Genomic DNA, 19,123 nt, shown 5'->3' with positions numbered 1-19,123 from the left:
CGGCTCGCTCCGGCTCCGCTCGGGTCTTTAACAAAAATTTCAACGATATTTGACATTGTTTTATTTTTTTAAATTAAAAAACACTTATTGCGTTATAACTAATAGTTAGACATTCGTTGTCGCGACACGTTTTGTAAATAATAATGTGCAAAGACGTAGTACTTTTTTTTTTTTTTTCCTACCTATGCTGATAGCCTTGAGAGGCTATTTCAGCTTCGCCCTAACGTTTGTAGGTGAGCTCACGGGGCTCAAACCTGACTATGATGCTAACACGAACCCTAGCAAGAGTCGTGCTTCGCAGAATCTACCACCGGATCGGAAACGCGACCCACTGAGAAGATCCGGCGAGAAACTCAGTGGGCTGTGTCTGAGAGTTAATTTACTCGTCGAGCCCTTGTTCTCGTTCGACGAGAACGGTGGCCGGTGCTTGAAGTACCTAAAAGCACCGTTAGTGGATCGGGAGGATCCGAGATGACGTGTTTTGGGCGACGTCGACTGCTTTCCGTTCTGTCCGCAGGATCGGGAATGTAGTTACCGGCGGCCACGATGAGAGGGTTCTCGTGTCGTGCCGCTTTATCGAAGTGGATTATTTTGTTCTATCATCAATAGTTTTCGCAGGGCACGCGATCTAAAGAATATTTTAGGTAATTTTTTTCACCTTGGGTTACAATATTGGAGTTTTAGTAAGGATCCCTAATTTTTTTCCATAAAAGATTATAATAACCTATGTCTCTCGGGAATAGTGTAGCTTCTAAAGAGGGAAAAAATTTTTCAAATCGGTTCAGTAGTTTCGAAGCCTATTCAATACAAACACACAAACAAATCTTTCCTCTTTATAATATTAAGTATAGAAGTATAGATATAGATTATAGCTTTAATATAATTGTTGTGTAAGAGCTCACGTCACAGGATTAACTTTAAAGTTGAATTGGTTTGGCGGGTAAGTTTAAACGAATTCATTTTGGAGTTGCAGGTGTGCTGTCAGTTGCACCCGAGATAGGAAACCAGCGTAAAGACGTTGTTTCAAATAAAAGAAACAAAAATAAGTTTCTTAAATTTTATACCAATGAAGATAAAAGATGATATTAAAAGAATACATTTTTGAAAATGAACTTCATTGTTCTGATAACGAAACTAGATACAATAAAAAGCTACAGAATCATTTTTTTAGTAATAGCAATTTTTTTTTGGGAAATAAATGAGTATATCTTAAAACGTATATATGATACTCCGACAATTCTCCAGTGAATCCCTTAGTCACTTTTACGACACCCACGGAAAGAGATGCGATGGTAGTGTTCTTATCATTAAACTGTTGGAATGCTGCGAATGCTGTTGGAAAAGTTAGCGGAATCGTCATGAACTTGATGAAGTTATTTGTTAAGGAAATTTATTAATATATTCCTTTTAATACTGTATAAACTATTATATGTATGTATGTGTGTATATATGTATGTATGTATATGTATATGTGATTTTGTATGTATGTAGATATACTTTTTTTGTATGTATTCGTTACCTAATATAAATTTCATTGCACCTACCACTATTTACTCTGCACTACCTTTGGTTGACTGGTAGAGAATGCCTTAGGCATTAAGTCCGCCAATGTAAATTTTACATGAAGTGTAATAAATAAATAAATAAAATAAACTGGTATATAAAATTATATTTCGTAACGTAAAGCTGTGAGGACTGAACAAATAAGCACATTAGTATAGCCAGTAGAATTATGTTGTGTTTCATTTTGCCGGCTACTTTGCTATCGTAGATCTCTTGATCTCGCGTTATGTTGGTTTAGGATGACTTATCTACCCGACTTCGACAAAATATTATTCAGTACGGGGCTTTGCTTGGACCCGCGATCTTCCAAAAATTCGATTAGGTACTTTTTTACTAGTCTTTTGTTTGTACGGGAACAAGTATTTGGTTTTTGGTATAAAATCGATCTTATGATAGCTTACAGTGTGAAAAATAATCGATGTTTATGCCCCTAAAGCAAATCATAAGATTTTAATAACGACTTTTACTCGATTTGGAAGGTTTGCTGAAAATTAAAAACTATTTTGCTTTTGCAATATTTTGGTTTATTGGTTTAATTCGATGTCAAATCGTATATGTGCTATCTAGAATAGTACTATATTGTCTCGTTCCGCTGGAGTCGTAAAGGTCACTAAAGTTTTCACCACAGAACAGGTAGCAGAATTTTCAGGACATTACACGAGCGTACTGTGCGGTATTTACTCGTAGTAGGTAGCGGCTTGGCTCTGCCCCCGGCATTGCTGACGTCCATGAGCGACAGAGACCACTTACCATCAGGTGGGCCGTATGCTCGTCTGCCTACAAAGGCAATAAAAAAAAAATTGTAAGCCGTTTGGGAAGTTGCTTATGTAAGTAGTATCATCCAGTCTGCCACGAAGTACTCAGATGGTGAAGAGTTGGGACAGTCTTAATGTAATACGATTGAGGTTTCGACCTCAAGTTTTAAGATGGGTGATCTCATTTACTCAGTCTCGTCTATGGACTACGGTAATAACACCGTGTAGGCCGGGATTTCCTTCATTCATTTGCCCAAAACAGAAAGAAAGTGTGGCGTGAAAGAGTTACAATTCTATTTTGTAATTGAAAATAAAACAAAATAGTAACTCCGATAAGAAATTCCACTCGATATTTGACAATTGACAGGACTCGAACGAAATCACTAAAAATTCCAAGGCCAAACGTAATTCAATAAACGGGAGGCAATCAACAATAAATAGCTTCAGTTCCATCAACGAAACAATTTTTCTGTTGCTCACCCTTCAGTGGGGCTTCAGTGGAAAAATGCTATTACCCGACCCCTTTGGGCAACAGCACTCCGTAGCCGACGTTTCAATCCAATTGAACGTGGCTCACTCGTGATAGACTCCGTTCTGAGAAGACAGCCTTGCAAAAGATACATTTGTATTGGGGTACCGTTCATCAACGGCTGAATCCTTTAAGTAAACCACAATGACGTTTACAACAAGCACCCCTTGTTGAAACTCAGTTGCTCTTTTCTATTAACCGTGACTCCGTTTTCTATCAATTCACTTTTGTTTGTGCAATAATATAGCCTAGCATACGAAATTGTAGATAGGAAGCAGTTTAGATGTTCACATATAAAGGATTTGGAACAATTAATATTTTTGGAATGTTTCCTCTATTCAAAGACAGATAAAAAGGTATGTATTTTATCTTTCGATTTAAACAATAGGGCAATTAACTGTTTTAAATAAATTTGTTTGTTTTGTATGGTAGCTCGTTTCGGTATAGTTGTTTGGAAAGTCTGTATTTAACTGGAATTTTTAATCACAATTCAGTTTCGGGTAGGCCACGAAAACTTCTTCATTGTCTTGTGACGTCACAAACTAGTTAATTCACTGAGATTGTGTACGATTCGTATTTAGAAATCGTTATCGTAATGAAATATTAAATAATTATTAATGAGCAATTTGAAAGATTACCATAAAACAATCAGATTTAAATTATGAAGGGTATTATAGAAACTTTGTTGAAAATGAGAGTCGGTGTACTCGGTGGTAGAGTTGAGAGTTACTGAGACAATTATCACGAAAATATCGATTGTAAAATTTATCTCTAAAAGTTTATTTGCGTAGCACGTAGTGTCATAAATAATTACATCAACTGGAGGCACTCGGGCTGTCTTCACAAAGAAAGCGTGGTTTGATCTTAACAAACAGAGCTTAGTAGCTACACATAGAGGATTTTTATAGTGCATTTAAAGTCATCATTTCAGATGACGAGTGATCCTATAGTACAATACATATTGTTTTCATTGCCCAAATAAGCGAAGAAGAAAAGTCGGTCTATTTTATCATCATTGTAATTTTGCCTGACTGGGTAATGCAGTAATTAGCCCACTTGACAGCTGGGCCGAGAATCGTGGGTCCGATTTGGGAACTCGCAGTGGGCAGCAGGCAAACATTCGAGTGATGAACAGACTTGTTAGCTTTACAACTTTTATTTTTTTATTTTTTTATTGCTTAGATGTGTGGACAAGCTCACAGCCCACCTGGTGTTTAGTAGTTACTGGAGCCCATAGACACCTACAACTTAAATGCGCCACCCAACCTTGAGATATAAGTTCTAAGGTCTCAGTATAGTTACAGTCTGGGTGTTTAATATCTATATATGTATGTATATATTTGAACGTATATAACTAATTATTTCAGATTACAGTTCATAGTAGGAATCCTAGTTTAGAGCCAGATGGCCGTGTGTGTGTGATTTGAACCCGACTATTATTGCTTTAAGGCAATGCCGTATCGCCCATACAACGAATCACCTTAAGCGGTTTGTCAGAGCAATAAAGAGTAACACCTAATAACAGTTTAAAACTGAAAATTTCCTACAGATCCTTATACAATAGAAATAAAACTTACACACACACACATCGCTTTTAGTTGTAAGGCAATGGACGAATTCGTCCCTAATTATATTTGTCTGCGTGGGCAGCGAGACGGAGATACTTTTTTCCTATGGAAACCTTTTTCAGGCGAAATTCCGATGTTTTGTCTTGTAAATTACATTACCAGATTATGTTAAGCCAAAGGACACGGTGGTGTCCGCAATACAATAATAGAAAGTAATAAAGGAAACAAAACAGTATTGTCGAGGTTCACATGACATTACTTTGTTAATTTGTTTTCACCATGTGCGCATGGGTTTTGTTTTAATTTTGAATGTAAAAAAAAAACTAGGGCGTGACAAAAACCGAACGTTAAAAATCCCGGCGTTTTATTCGTTTGAGTAATAGGCACACAATTCTAATTTTTAAATGTCGTTTTTGTTAAAAAAATAATCAACCTATATACTAATATACTTAGTCTGGCCATATATACTGCTACAATTAAAAATAAACAAAATATTACATTTGAATTTGGAATCTGTCATTTTTATATGATTGCTCATTGAGTTTTTTCATTTTGGTGCCAATACATTGTACAATATTTTGCGATATATGGAGTGGGGTGATAAAGAGAACCGAATCGCTGAATTTTTAAAACTCTCCATACGCTGTATTAGTAAAATGTTTTTGTACCGGGCTATTAATAGGTGCAATGAAACCTCCTCTGTTTGTGACAGAAAAAGATCTGGCCGTCCACATAGTGTTCGTACGAAAAAGGTGGTCAAAGCAGTAAAGGAAAGAATTCGAAGAAATCCTGTCCGAAAGCAAAAGATTTTATCTCGGGAGATGAAGATAGCACCTAGAACCATGTCGCGTATTTTAAAAGATGACTTAGGACTTGCAGCCTATAAGAGACGTACTGGTCATTTCTTAAATGATAATGTAAAAGAGAATAGGGTGGTAAAATCGAAACAACTACTGAAGCGGTACGCAAAGGGAGGTCATAGGAAAATTTTGTTTACGGATGAGAACATTTTTACAATTGAGCAACATTTTAACAAACTAAATGACCGTATTTATGCTCAAAGCTCTAAGGAAGCTTCCCAATTAGTCGACAGAGTGCAACGTGGGCACTATCCGACTTCAGTGATGGTTTGGTGGGGTATTAGCTATGAAGGAGTGACTGAGCCATACTTTTATGAAAAAGGTATCAAAACATCGGCACAAGTGTATCAAGATACCATTCTTGAGAAGGTAGTGAAGCCCCTTAACAACACCATGTTCAATAATCAAGAATGGTCCTTCTAGCAAGACTCGGCGCCAGGTCATGAAGCTCGGTCTACGCAGTCTTGGTTGGAAACGAACGTTTCGGACTTCATCAGATCTGAAGACTGGCGTCGTCTAGTCCCGATCTTAATCCGCTGGATTATGATTTATGGTCAGTTTTAGAGAGTACGGCTTGCTGTAAACGCCATGATAATTTGGAGTCCCTAAAACAATCCGTACGATTGGCAGTGAAACATTTTCCCATGGAAAGAGTGCGTGCTTCTATTGATAACTGGTCTCAACGTTTAAAGGACTGTATTGCAGCCAATGGAGACCACTTTGAATAAGCTTTTAATACTTTAAATTGTTTTATATTTATGTATTAAACTAACACACTGTAAAAGTAATAAATGTTATTTGCAATAGATTTTTTTGGAGTTTACTCCTTAAGAATCGATTTACATATATAGGCCCGGGGTATGAAAATTATGGGGACCAAAATCGTACTAGAGAGTATAGCATGTCACACGAAATGCGTTATGCGCCTGATTGGCCATGGTGATGCGTGCGCGCGCCAATCAGGAGCCAACGCGCGGCCGCGTTATCGCAGGTGACGCCGGGCTGCTGCGCCGGCAGTCCGCCACAAAGCCTCGTACTGATCGCGCGTTTCTCTCATTATTGTATTTTCATATATTTTGTATTTTCATATATTTGTTAGTCGTTTGTTTTGTGTCTCGTTAATTTGTTAATAATCTGTAGTGTATCGTGTTGTCGTAATATAGAACTATTTCTCGTATTGTTTCGTTTAATTTACCGACATCGTTTTGCTTGTGGCCGGACGCCGTTCGGGTTCGATTCCTGAACGTATCAACTGTTAGTGGGTTGATACCCGAATATAACCCGCTACAAATCATTTATTAATAAAGCTTATTAAATATAAACAATTCCTTCTATCAGTGAATGGACAACTTATATATTAATTGTAAAAGTGAATTATATAGATTTACTTAATTACCGCATCCACGTGTTCCGCAACTCCCGGATCATTCTCACTAGAATACGTAACTTCCATATTTTACTGTATTCAACTGACACAAATTTATATTTATATCCAGTAAACTCCAGTCGTGCGTCGGAGCGGACACACACACTTTTTTTATTTTTTATTGTAGCAGTATTTATGGCAAGGTATATAAATTTACAGTGGTTTTTACGGATGTTCCGTTATAACTACTGAACCATGCATCCGATTGACTTGAAACTTAGTATCCATGTAGAAAATACATGTACTTAATGGATATGCTAATATGTGTTGGACTCCCTAATAATAAGGACAATAAATAATAATGTTAATTTTAAATGCCCAGTGAAGCGAGCAAGTACGGCTAGTCACCTAAATGTATAATAATTTACTTACGCCGGCGACTTGTCTGGCGGAACCGAGCTCTTTGCATTTCGGATTATCTAATGTTCAGTATACAAACCGTCTAGAATCGCCAAAACTCGCCTACAAAATTAATTCAATTTTTGAAATTCAAGCACGGATATAACGATATTTTGCGCGAACGAAATCGGACCTGCACGGTATGTAACTTAATAACATATTATCCTATTTCTTTATTACGATTTATATATATTTTTTCTGAATAAGCGTTCATTTATAATATTTGATGTTATAATAATTTTCATTATTGTCAGATCTATTGCTTTAAGGTTTTAGACGGCATACAAGACCACGGCCTATCTGCTTTAAAATAATTATCCAAGTCTATAGATAACACTACGTAAATGCCACCACGGGCCGTGATGGGCCTATATTCTAAGCAATAAAAAAAGACGAGAATAATTAAAATTAAAAATGAAATCCTTATATGATGGACGAAACAAAGCAAAGAAAACGTTTATGTATCTTGTGAGAGTGGCAAACCATTTTTTGTCCAACATTAGGGAAATCTTCACGAGCCCTATTTAGGAAATTGCCTTCTTTATCGCGCTCGTGGCTAACGTTGCTCGTTCGACCTCGATGTTACGAGTGTTCGCTTTAACCTACTTAAAAACTGAGGGATCATTGAATTGAGAAAATTTTAACTTATCCTCGTGTATGCCATATGTAATCCAGTACTCTTTGGGGAGATGAATCAGAATTAATATTTCTTCTTCTTCGTCGCTTCCTCATTACTGAGGGTCGTGAGCACCTTGGTCTAGTTTTGGCACCAGCTTCCTCCAATGTTGCTTGCATTCGGCAATTAAATATTAATTAGTTAATTCAATATTTAAATGACCTTAAAAGCTAAAATTTTTCATGTTATGGCTGCCAGAAACTTCCACATGCCTATAAAGTGTATTCCACCCGGAATATGCGCCCGGACTCTGTGGTGTAGAAATAAGAATAAATTACCCTCTAAATTAACTAAACTAAAAACGGAGAACGAATTTCGCACAAAGATAATTTGCAACCGAGATGCGTTCTGAAATAATTTGTAATCAAACTTGTTGTTGTTCTAATGAAAAACTGAAATCAGCTGAAATTTATAAGCGTCTGCGCGCATCTGTCAATAAATCGATCTAAAAATAAACGACGGTTTTCGTTTCTATTACTCTAGCGCTTATATGCGTTTTAGGATTTTTATAATATATACTAAACTAAAATCGGGAGCACCCGAAGGATAGGTTTATACGTGAAAACTTGTATTTAAGCTATTGAAGTTTAATTGTATTTTAAAGCTAGTTAGGAAAACTTTTTGAAAGCTTCAATAATTAGTCTCCAGTTAAGATTTAGTTACAAAAAAGTAGAATAGCGTACGTATTATTTTAGACCACCTGAAAACTGCTGGGTAGATTCTAATTTTAAAGAGTTTGTTTCAGTATAAATACTTTTTTTTTTCGTTTTCCTATTTTTATTCAAAAATTTGTGATCATATACCAAACAGACCAATAGATGTGTCTATTTAATCATTTTATTTAACTAGTCCTACACTATTTTCGTGAGAACAATACTTACTTATGCAGTTACATATAACCTTTTTTTGCCCAGAATAAATAATTTTCAATCTCATTTAGCTGTTTCCATTATAAAAATACATTTAATTGTTTATTGAAAATAAATTTGAAAATTAAACGTTCATTGTATCATTGCCATTTTTTATTATTTTTTTATTATTTGGTGTTCCGTTTCCTATTAAATGAAAAGTGAACGAAAATGAAAACAAATCTCCAATACTACCACGCTTAACCTCTAAAACTGAGACGGAAAGAGACAGTTCAATGAATTACTTATTATAGTAGTTATAAGATTTTCCGTCGATATGACTTTGACAAGTTTGATTTAAGAACTTTTGAAAATTTTGAATTACTTCTGAGATTGGACAAAACCCATTTAACCCTTTATTGATGATTGAGCAATTGGTTCAAAAAATTTACGGGCGTTCCAGCCACAATGGACTCTGCAGTGATAGGAAAATTTTACACAAAATTGTAAATGCAGAAATTAACTTTTTAAACGTCAAACATCCTTTATTTATTAATAGGCAAATTAAATTGTCATTGATGCCTAATATAACTTGGCTTACATGTAGTACACAATCAATTTATTGTAATTCTATCCTACTGTAAGAATTACCTTGGATCTTCCTCGACCTCGACTCAATGGAATGGAAATTGGATTGTGGAAATATCACAACTATTCCAGTCTATCTCAATAATCGGCTCTTTACATGAATTTACACAATAAGTTTTTTGAAGTTACTTAAGGTATTAGAGTTCTAAATTCTAAAATTGTCATACGCCCTGATTGTATGTCCCTTACGTTGTTGCCTGACCTCGACTGAGGAAAGATATTGAACGATGACAAGGGAATACTTTTATTTTTAAGAATAAGAGTTGCCTTGGATTTGCTTAACTATTAAAAAAAACTTCCTTAGCACCGAGGAAGTTTTGAGATAAATCTTTAGAATACGACTGCTAGTAATTGAAGATTACAAAAACTATAGAGCAATCGAAACCTATTCCTAATAAAACTTTTGTTCAAAAAATTAAATCAAATCCTCGTAATCTGCTAACTTCAGCTTATCTCCTATGTGTATTGAACATTGGAAGTATCTTTTATATGTTTACAATGTTTCTTATAATTATTTATTGCGTCATAAAACTACCGAACGACTTTTTTCCCTGTGATAAAATAATAAAGTAGAATGTTTCAACAATAAAACAGAGATAACGGCTTTTCTCATGTTTTTGTGTACCACAACAAATGTGATTGGTTCAAAAGTGTACGTCATTTTAAACGCGATCATAAGCGGTAACTTCCATTAAAAAAAAAATTGATGATGATCAAGAATAACTCTATTAAACTTTTTGTTGCTGTAAACGAATAATTTAAGGTCTACTTAATGTTAAGTGGAGAGGCAAATATGATTTAAAAAAAACCCATTAATGTTAATAAAACCCGCATTTCCGATGCGGGTTGTTGGACGATAGGGAATTTTAGTCCCCAACACGTACACCCAAATCTGTCGATTTTCTCCAAAAAAACACATTCTTCTTCTTCTATATTGCTCCCTCACTACTGAAGATCGCGACCACATGTGACGTTCTTCCACTGTGTTCGATCATGGCTGGCATGGACCGCATGGTACAGACTACCACCAAGTGTTTCTCTGACTAGATCTGGCCATACGGCTGGTGTTCTGTTCACTAGCTCCTTCCTAAAGAACTGATAAGTATCAGGCAGCAACTTGCAAGGCAATTTATAGCAACAGATGCGATAATATTGTTACGCTGGTAAGAGCAACAACGAATCTGTCATCGAATAGGAGAAACGAATATCAAAAGGACTAGTAAAATCGAGAACGCGAGAGAAGTACAACGTCATCTATTGTCAAATAGTGGAAACACATATCGAAGCTACTCGACCTGTCAGGAATGTTCTCGATATTCCTAAGGATGTCGCATCGACTAGAAAAGCGTTGCAGTGATGACACGAAGGTAGTTAATAATCGGATCTACTCCAAGCGAAACAACGAACGGATCACCTGAAGCGAAGCGGAAGAAGTGAATTACGAAGTGTAAAGTGTTCTGTGTTTTAAGTATGTATTAAATAGAGTTTTAATTTTTACTTCGGTGAAAGTTTTATTTATCCCGAACCCGAGTGCGTAACAATAGAATTTTTTTAAGACATGCTTGACACCTATTAGTGAACGACTTTTACTAAGGCCCGTAATATCAATCGGAGTTTAAACAGCAATCGCAAGTTTAAACGGTCATTGGCGATCAACTCGTAATTTCAATCATAGTTGAACTATCTTTTGAGTTTAAACTATCTCCAAAGTTTAAGGGGCCACGAAGGAGCAGTTCAATTATGAGATTGGTTTCAAACTGTTCTTTTCAAAGTAGTGATATCTATGAACACCTTTTCATGCTTTTTATTTTTTAATATATTCGCGTATTGTCTCACAAAATTAGCTAACAACTAGTATCTTTGCAGAATTAGTAGTCTTTGTACATTAAATCTCTTTAGTTAATCGTTAAGAACATACATAATTTTATGAAAATATAGCAAACGAATAAATCTGATTTTGTAAGTCAGTTAAGCTTCTGTGAATAATAGTTTAATGCAATAATAAGTGAATGCAAGCGATACAGGCTATAAATTGTTATATTTGCAACGCTGTCAACGTGTTTTGCTTTATCATAATGTATAGCGCTTATTCTGTGATTTACATTTGCAACTGTAATTAAAAATAACCTTATTTTTTTTGCAATTACATTCATTTCTAATAGAATAATGCCATTGAAAATACAATTCAACTTTATTGAAAATGATCAAGTATTTTCAACACCTTTTGGAATATTAGAGGTATGTACTTACCTTAAATTATAACGAAAACTCTTATTTGATACAATCTTTTATTTAATTTAATTAATACGCATTGCATGGAAATAATTTAAATCAGCTTATAAATTTCTCACCAAAGGCTTGATAGTTTTTGGAGAGAATCGACCGAGAATCAAATACCTATCAGATCTAATTCCATTTCAAGGAATTAATCATGAATAAGAAATTTGGACAACAACTCGAGTTTTGACGTTTGAGGTAAAAATTGATCAGATGTACATATTAAAATATTTCTATATATTCTCTCGGATCGTTTGGAACCTCTGGGTCTGCGGAGAGACTTCGGTTCCCTCTGTATTTTGTACCGTATGTTCTATGGGGAGTGCTTTGAGGAATTGTTCGAGATGATACCAGCATCTCGTTTTTATCATCGCACCGCCCGCCACCGGAGTAGAGTTCATCCCTACTACCTGGAGCCACTGTGGTCATCCACAGTGCGTTTCCAGAGGTCTTTTTTGCCACGTACCATCCGGCTATGGAATGAGCTCCCCTCCACGGTGTTTCCCGAGCGCTATGACATGTCCTTCTTCAACCGAGGCTTGTGGAGAGTATTAAGCGGTCGGCAGCGGCTTGGCTCTGCCCCTGGCATTGCTGAAGTCCATGGGCGACAGTAACCACTCACCATCAGGTGGGCCGTATGCCCGTCTGCCTACAAAGGCAATAAAAATAATAATAATAATAAACGGCTTAGATTGGTGATTGGTATAAAAATAATAAGTTGTTAAATCGAGTTACTCAAAATAAAATAACATGGTTCCTTCTTCTTCTTCTTTTTATTTTTCCCACATTATTTGTGGTTGGTACAGCGTATCTTCTTTTTCCATTTATCATAACCACATACAGGGATTTTGCGTAAGTTTACGACCGGCCGCTTGCCTGATGTCAACCCTACATGGGAATGATATCGTTGGCCTACGACGGTAGCCAAAGGAAGTTAATATAATACAGTTTATCAGTGAATATTCCTCAATAGTTGATCGTTTGGATATTACCCGAACACCCTTATGGGATGAAATCGTGGGCTTACTTGGGTTCGAAAAGAGGGCTAAAACCTTTTATACAGTCACGGTAGGGTGTTGAAAATATTATTTATACGTAATTTAAGAAATATTCAGTACATTATCGAAAATGTTCAGTGATTTACCTAGAACTCTTTTGATAGAGTAACTTTTTAGGCAGTTATGGTGTTTGTTAAATACCGTTAAACTTAGAAAATGTTGTTGTTTTTACAAATCTGCTTTTGGTTGGCGTGTTCTTGTCTTGATTGCGTGCATTTTTGATGACCAATAATTACACAAGTAAAAATAGTTTAGAAAAATATTTAAAAAGTTTACCCTTATTATAAACTTTATCGGCTCGCTTGTATTCACTAGCGGTTGATATTCTAAGTCGTATATTTGACGAGTAGCCATTTCCCTATATCATGGATTCAAATTGACATTTGCTTGTTATATATCGTGCAAGGAAATCTCAGTGAAACTACGAGGATATTTTATTGCTGTCAACCGTCAGTGTGGTAAAATTGGCAGCTGGCATAGGCATTGTGGTGGTATCGACTGATGTGGCTTCACAGTAAGCTCCGTCATAAAGTCACTTGATACTTGTCAGTTGAGTCACATGACTGTTAGATGGGCTCACGTTACACCTGATGGACACTGGTGGTAGGACCTCTTGTGAGTCCGCGCGGATAGGTACCACCACCCTGCCTATTTCTACCGTGAAGCAGTTTTGGTTTGAAGGGTGGGGCAGCCGTTGTAACTATACTGAGACCCTTAGAACTTATATCTCAAGGTGGGTGGTGCATTTACGTTGTAGATGTCTATGGGTTCCAGTAACCACTTAACACCAGGTGGGCTGTGAGCTCGTCCAACCATCTAAGCAATTAAAAAAAAAAAACGCGGTTGCACCTAAATATTTTTATACTTATGGTTACCGTTCATACGTTACTGAAATAGGCAGAGGTGTGTGCTCACTATATGCACTATAACTAGTAAGCTTCTGCTACATGTTGCCGATTTTGACACCTGCCATCATTTTACTTGTTTCACTTCCAATCATGTTATATTGAGCAGGGATCCCTTGGCTTAGTGAGCCAAACGTAACGTCTATCTTCATCGAATTGCTGACGGTATCCAATGAGAAAGTCCTTCTCAATTAATACAAAACGCTCTGTCTCAATCACAGTGTGAGAAATGGGCTGACAAAGGACCTTTACAACAAGAGTCTCGGTTGGTAACTTCGAAAAATAAAATTGCCCGCTACGGACTTTCCCCCGATTTCATTACACGATCTCGCGAAAAGTTGAAACTTTTGACAACTCAGCTCATGTTTTCCGACGTAGATTGATGTTAAACTTAGCATAAGAAATAAATATTAATCAGGGAACACATTTTTTGCTGGCAACTTTCTTAATTTGCGTTTTATTCCTGAGTTCTTTTGAATATGGCTCAAGTGGTTGGTCGGATTTTACTTTTGTATAAAAATTATATCTAATGCTGGTCTAGTCATAAACAAAAGTTATTAGGAAATAAGTCGCACTGAATTTTGCTGTTGTATTTTGAGGATCAAAGTTCACAACATTCTATAGCGTAAAATAATTTACTAGATACGATTATGTTTTTCCGAAAACACCCGCAGAAAAAATGGGTTTTATTTGACACGCGCAAAAATTCACTTTAACGATCGCTGGAGATTCGACGTCAGCACGAATAAAATAAAATTGTGAGTGTGGTGATTTTCACTCATGTTGAAATTGCATGAAAACGATCGGTCATCTCTTATTTTGTCGGGTGCACATCCCATCACTTTGTAATGAACGCTGCGGGCATAAGGATCAAAGTCCACCAACGAGGCGCAGCGTGATCGTGAAAACAAGGTCTTACTAAATCCGTTGAAAGTTCCGTTCCGATCCGTTATATGTACTAGTAGTCCCCTGGTAGTCAAAATACGACTATAATTAATTGAAATTATAAGTTTGTACACTATTGTGATTTTATTGTCAAAGACTATTTATTATACTTCTATAATCACATATTTCGCCAAGACTGCACTTTAGACAAATATTAATAAAGACAAACAATATTACTCTATTCTCAATTTGACCACAGACTTTAAGCAAAAAGAAAAGTTTGACATTAAACAATTATTATGCATTTGTGTGCGTGTCAAATACATGGTAGTGTGTGTAATGCTTTTTTTAATTGATTTAATGTATTATTTATGCATAATTTAAAAAAAAAATTAATATTCTGCACTCCTTCTCTATATTCTCTATAAGTGTGGAAAATTTCATACTCCTCCGTCCGCGCAATTTTCGTATTAATATAAAGATATATTTGGCATTTCTGAGTAATTTAGTCCTCGCAGTTTATTCCATTATTTGCACACAGCCAACCTGAGCACTAAAATATATAAATATTTATAGCATGGTTTATACGTTCTGAACACAGTTGGGTATAGGTATAACCGACTGGCGGTGAGTTAGGGCCTTTCTCTCTTACCAAAGTTTTTAGGGTTCTTCGCCTTGAATGTATAAGGTGTTTGACTGTGCTCAGGCGGTCTTTGTAATCAATTGTACAAAGTGCGAAGTCAATTAACTTATAAATGCAACACTTGTCACAGGTCACATGATTATTAATGTTATTATATTCTTATCTTCAATAATAATGACATTTGCAGTTGTATTCTTTGAAGATAAATAGAGAATTTTGGTCTGATTGGTTTGTTCTGTTAAATATATGTGCCAATAAATAATTAAACAAAAGTTGCGTTGCAAAATATGTTTTACCATTCTGTCGTGAAGCAGCAATGCGTTCCGGTTAGAAGGGTGGGGTAGTCGTTGTATGGAATTGCTCATGTCTCGAGGTGGGTGGCTGCATTTACGTTGTTGTTGTCCATGGGCTCCGGTAACCACTTAAGACCAGATGAACTGTGAGCTCGCTCACCTATCTAAGCGATAAAAAATACAGTAAGTTGTCTTTTATAGACCTATAAAAGCGATCGAAAGAGACAAAGCATACGCTTCTTAGACTATGTTATGTATTATTTCATATTGAAAACGTTTTTCACTTTAAGTTGTTAGTGGAAGTTGAGTCTAAGCCAAACGGCACACGTCCGTGCAGGTTATACATCATGACGTCACCTGGTATTAACCCTACGTGATTCGCATGGAAAAAATTCTATCCAATTAATTAGGTACTTTGAAGGGATTCCATCCGGTTCCGGTTATTACCCGGAAAATTAAGGGAAGCTCGATTGATTGTTATTGTATAGGTAAACGATTAGTTAGATTGACGGTCTGATGTACCAGGATCGATACTAACATATTATTTTAGATAGGTATACTGGTAGGCGAGAAATGATCAGGATTAGACATAAAAATACTAGCCTTGCGCATGTTTTTCCAGAATTGGAAAATAATAAAGATACTTTGGGAATTGGTGCTCGATTTATCAAAAAATATATGAATAGTTTTACGAGTTCCAAAATAAAAACGACGTATTATTGACAACGTTTACACATTGATTTTAACAATGACATTAATGACTAATATTTTATTTAATTATGATACATAAACTATGAGGTTTTCAATTCAATTACTTTCAATTAAATTTTACATTTCGGTCCATTTCGGAATAAAAACGTTATTCGCGGAGCTCTAATACTTACAGCGGTCACTCTAATTTCTGGAAATACCCTTAAGCCAAATACTCAATAAAAATCACTAAAACCCTGGGCCGAGAGAGGGTGTCCCTATCGCTTCGTTAAATCGACCTCGTACAACTCTATTTGACACCTAAATACTATGAAGCGAAATCCTTCGCCCGGCCGGAAAGTCGGTAAATGCTGAATAAATCGCAACGTAACACAACGTAATGGTTCTGAGGGGTACAACGAAAAACTTCCAGAGGGCTATTAACTTTATTTAATGGTGTTATAAAGCGTTTTCAACGTTATCAGGATCCCTTGAGCCTGGTTCGGTATGTCCTTCGGTCCTTAGAGATTTGGAGTATGACAATGCACGAATCTACGAGAATACTTTTACTGGTGATAGCATCTCTTGTGAGTCCGCACGGGTAGGTACCACCTTGCTTATTTCTGCCGTGAAGCAGTAATGCGTTTCGGCTTGAACGGTGGGGCAGCCGTTGTAACTATACTGGGACCTTAGAAATTATATCTCAAGATGGGTAACGCATTTACATTGTAGATGGTAACTACCTAACACCAGGTCGGCTGTGAGCTCGTCCACCAATCTAAGCAAAAAAAAAATTACAATTAAGCTGTTGATATACTAATGTTTCAGTGCTATTTATTTTAGGTCCTTGCTCAATTATGTTGCTATATGTACGCTTACATGTAATCGTAGATTTTTAGCTTCAATGTAGCCAAAAAGTATCTAAACAAAAACATGTTTCACTAGCAAACAAGTTGTGAACAAGTTATTGCATATTTTCGAACCAGAATATGATTTGTTCATTGATACGAAAGCATGTAACATATTTTGTAAATGTGTTTTGTTGGGTTGTCCCTTTTTTTACGGAGCATGGACCAACGTATCAACATTATTATTTGCATAGAAATAGTTTATGGAGGCGAAGACTGACATAGCTGATAATTCAGCGTACCTATCTTATTATTTTCGAATTGCATATTTGACGAGGTTGTTGTTGTTGTACCAGGGAACATATCTAATGATTAATATGCTACCTTCTCCAATTTTTGTTTATGTAATACCTACTCTATGGTATTAGTAATATTACCCATTTATCCCTCGGTCGGTCACTGGCGAGCGTTTTCGATTTTCTATTACCGAAAGTAGTAAAGGTCAATAGAACGAAAGCGGAGGACAATCTTAATTCACTTTTGTCCCGAATGGGGGCCGGACATCATAGGTACCCGGAAACGATGGGAGGTAGAAGAAAATTTAATGCCTACAGGGCAGGCTGACAACAAATGCAAGGAAATGAGGGACTTCCTACTATTGGCACCTCGATTCAATTTACTTTGAACGCGTGGAGACCTTCATTATGCCTGTTTATGTCCCTTGCTTGTTGCGTAATAAAGTTACGGGAGCATGTGAGTTTCGTATGTTCCAAGTTTTTATAGCGTCATGATTTACAGCCACTTCAACGTTCTAGGTAAATTAAAACACACTTGAGATCGTGAGAATAAAGCCGGAAAACAACAAAAGAGACAGTAAAACGACATGATTATTAAAAGATAAGTGCAATTATGGTGTTTTAATATAACGCGAGGAAGTTTAAACGTAATAACTTGTCTTTTAAATATTTTTTTAATGAAATGGCAACTTAAAAACGTATTTGATTGCTGAATACAAAAAAGGAATGAAAATTATTGACCTTAATATTTGTAAAGAGGGGACCCGTGAAATCTGGTTTGAAGAGTTGTTAGAATTAAGAAACAAGGGTAAAAGACAATAAATATTACCGTTTAGACGCTTTTAATTTTCTAAGTGAATTGCTTTTTTTGGAGTACTCTTAGGAGCATTGGTTCTTTTACATAGTTTCGATTTGTTTATTAAGTGTATAAGTAAATGCAAGAGAATTGTTCTTTTAGTGGATAAAAGGAAAACAATCATTTTCCAAGCTTATTCTGTGATCGCACGTGCATTAACCACTATCATATCAATGTCTATCGCGAAATTTTATGTTCCAATTTAAAGTAAGCATCGTTATAAAATACAATTGAGACACCGGCCTCATGTTTCAAGGTGGATGACGGCTTTAACGTTGTGGTTTCTATGGGCACCGGTGAATGCTTGTGAACTGTGAAATCGATTGAATAGTGCCATAAAAATTCAGTAAAGACCTTTAGGATGTTGGCTTGACTCTACCTCTGGCATTGCTGAAGTCCATACGCGACGGTAACTGTTCACCATCAGGTGGACCGTATGCTCGTCTACTACAAAGGTAATATAAAATAAAATAAAAATTTTTAGGATATTTTCTTATTTTTTATCATACGCGTCATTGATGGTCGCCGCATGATATCGACGTTGGCATGAACATGATGTATACAAGATATGTTAATTATTCCCGATATGCAGCTCATCCTGCCACCGTCGAGATTTGCAGGCACGCCCATATCTATAGTTTTGTAAGTGTCAGTAGCCACTTTTCAGAAACTCTGGAGTTGTTACGATAATAAATATTTCTATAACACCAGTCTCACGAAATGTCGATTATATTTTTCTAAGAAAATAAAAAAAAAAGTATATCGAAACAACGTTTATAATGGCAGCCTTAATCCCGAACCTAATAACACAGTTTACGAGAGAACATTTTCAATATCCTATAAAGAAAATATAGAAGAACGTCTTAGTGATATGGGTTACCCTCGAATTGACGTAACAGGAAACGGTGGGAGGAAACGCAATCAAAGGGACATTTCTTAACAAAAACCTATTTTCGACATAGAGTTATTACTTTTTAATCCCAAACCTTTAGTTAATTCTATATTTGTATTGGTGTATTTATTTTATGGAATCCCTTGACTAGCATCCAAAACTTCTACTTATAACATAGTTGTTCTAAATTTAAAGTATACAAAGTAAA

This window comes from Bombyx mori, chromosome 17 (genome assembly GCF_030269925.1).
Source record: "Bombyx mori chromosome 17, ASM3026992v2".
In the NCBI taxonomy this organism is placed as follows: domain Eukaryota; kingdom Metazoa; phylum Arthropoda; class Insecta; order Lepidoptera; family Bombycidae; genus Bombyx; species Bombyx mori.
The sequence above is the reverse complement of the archived record's forward strand: the minus strand, read 5'-3'. Positions refer to the sequence as shown.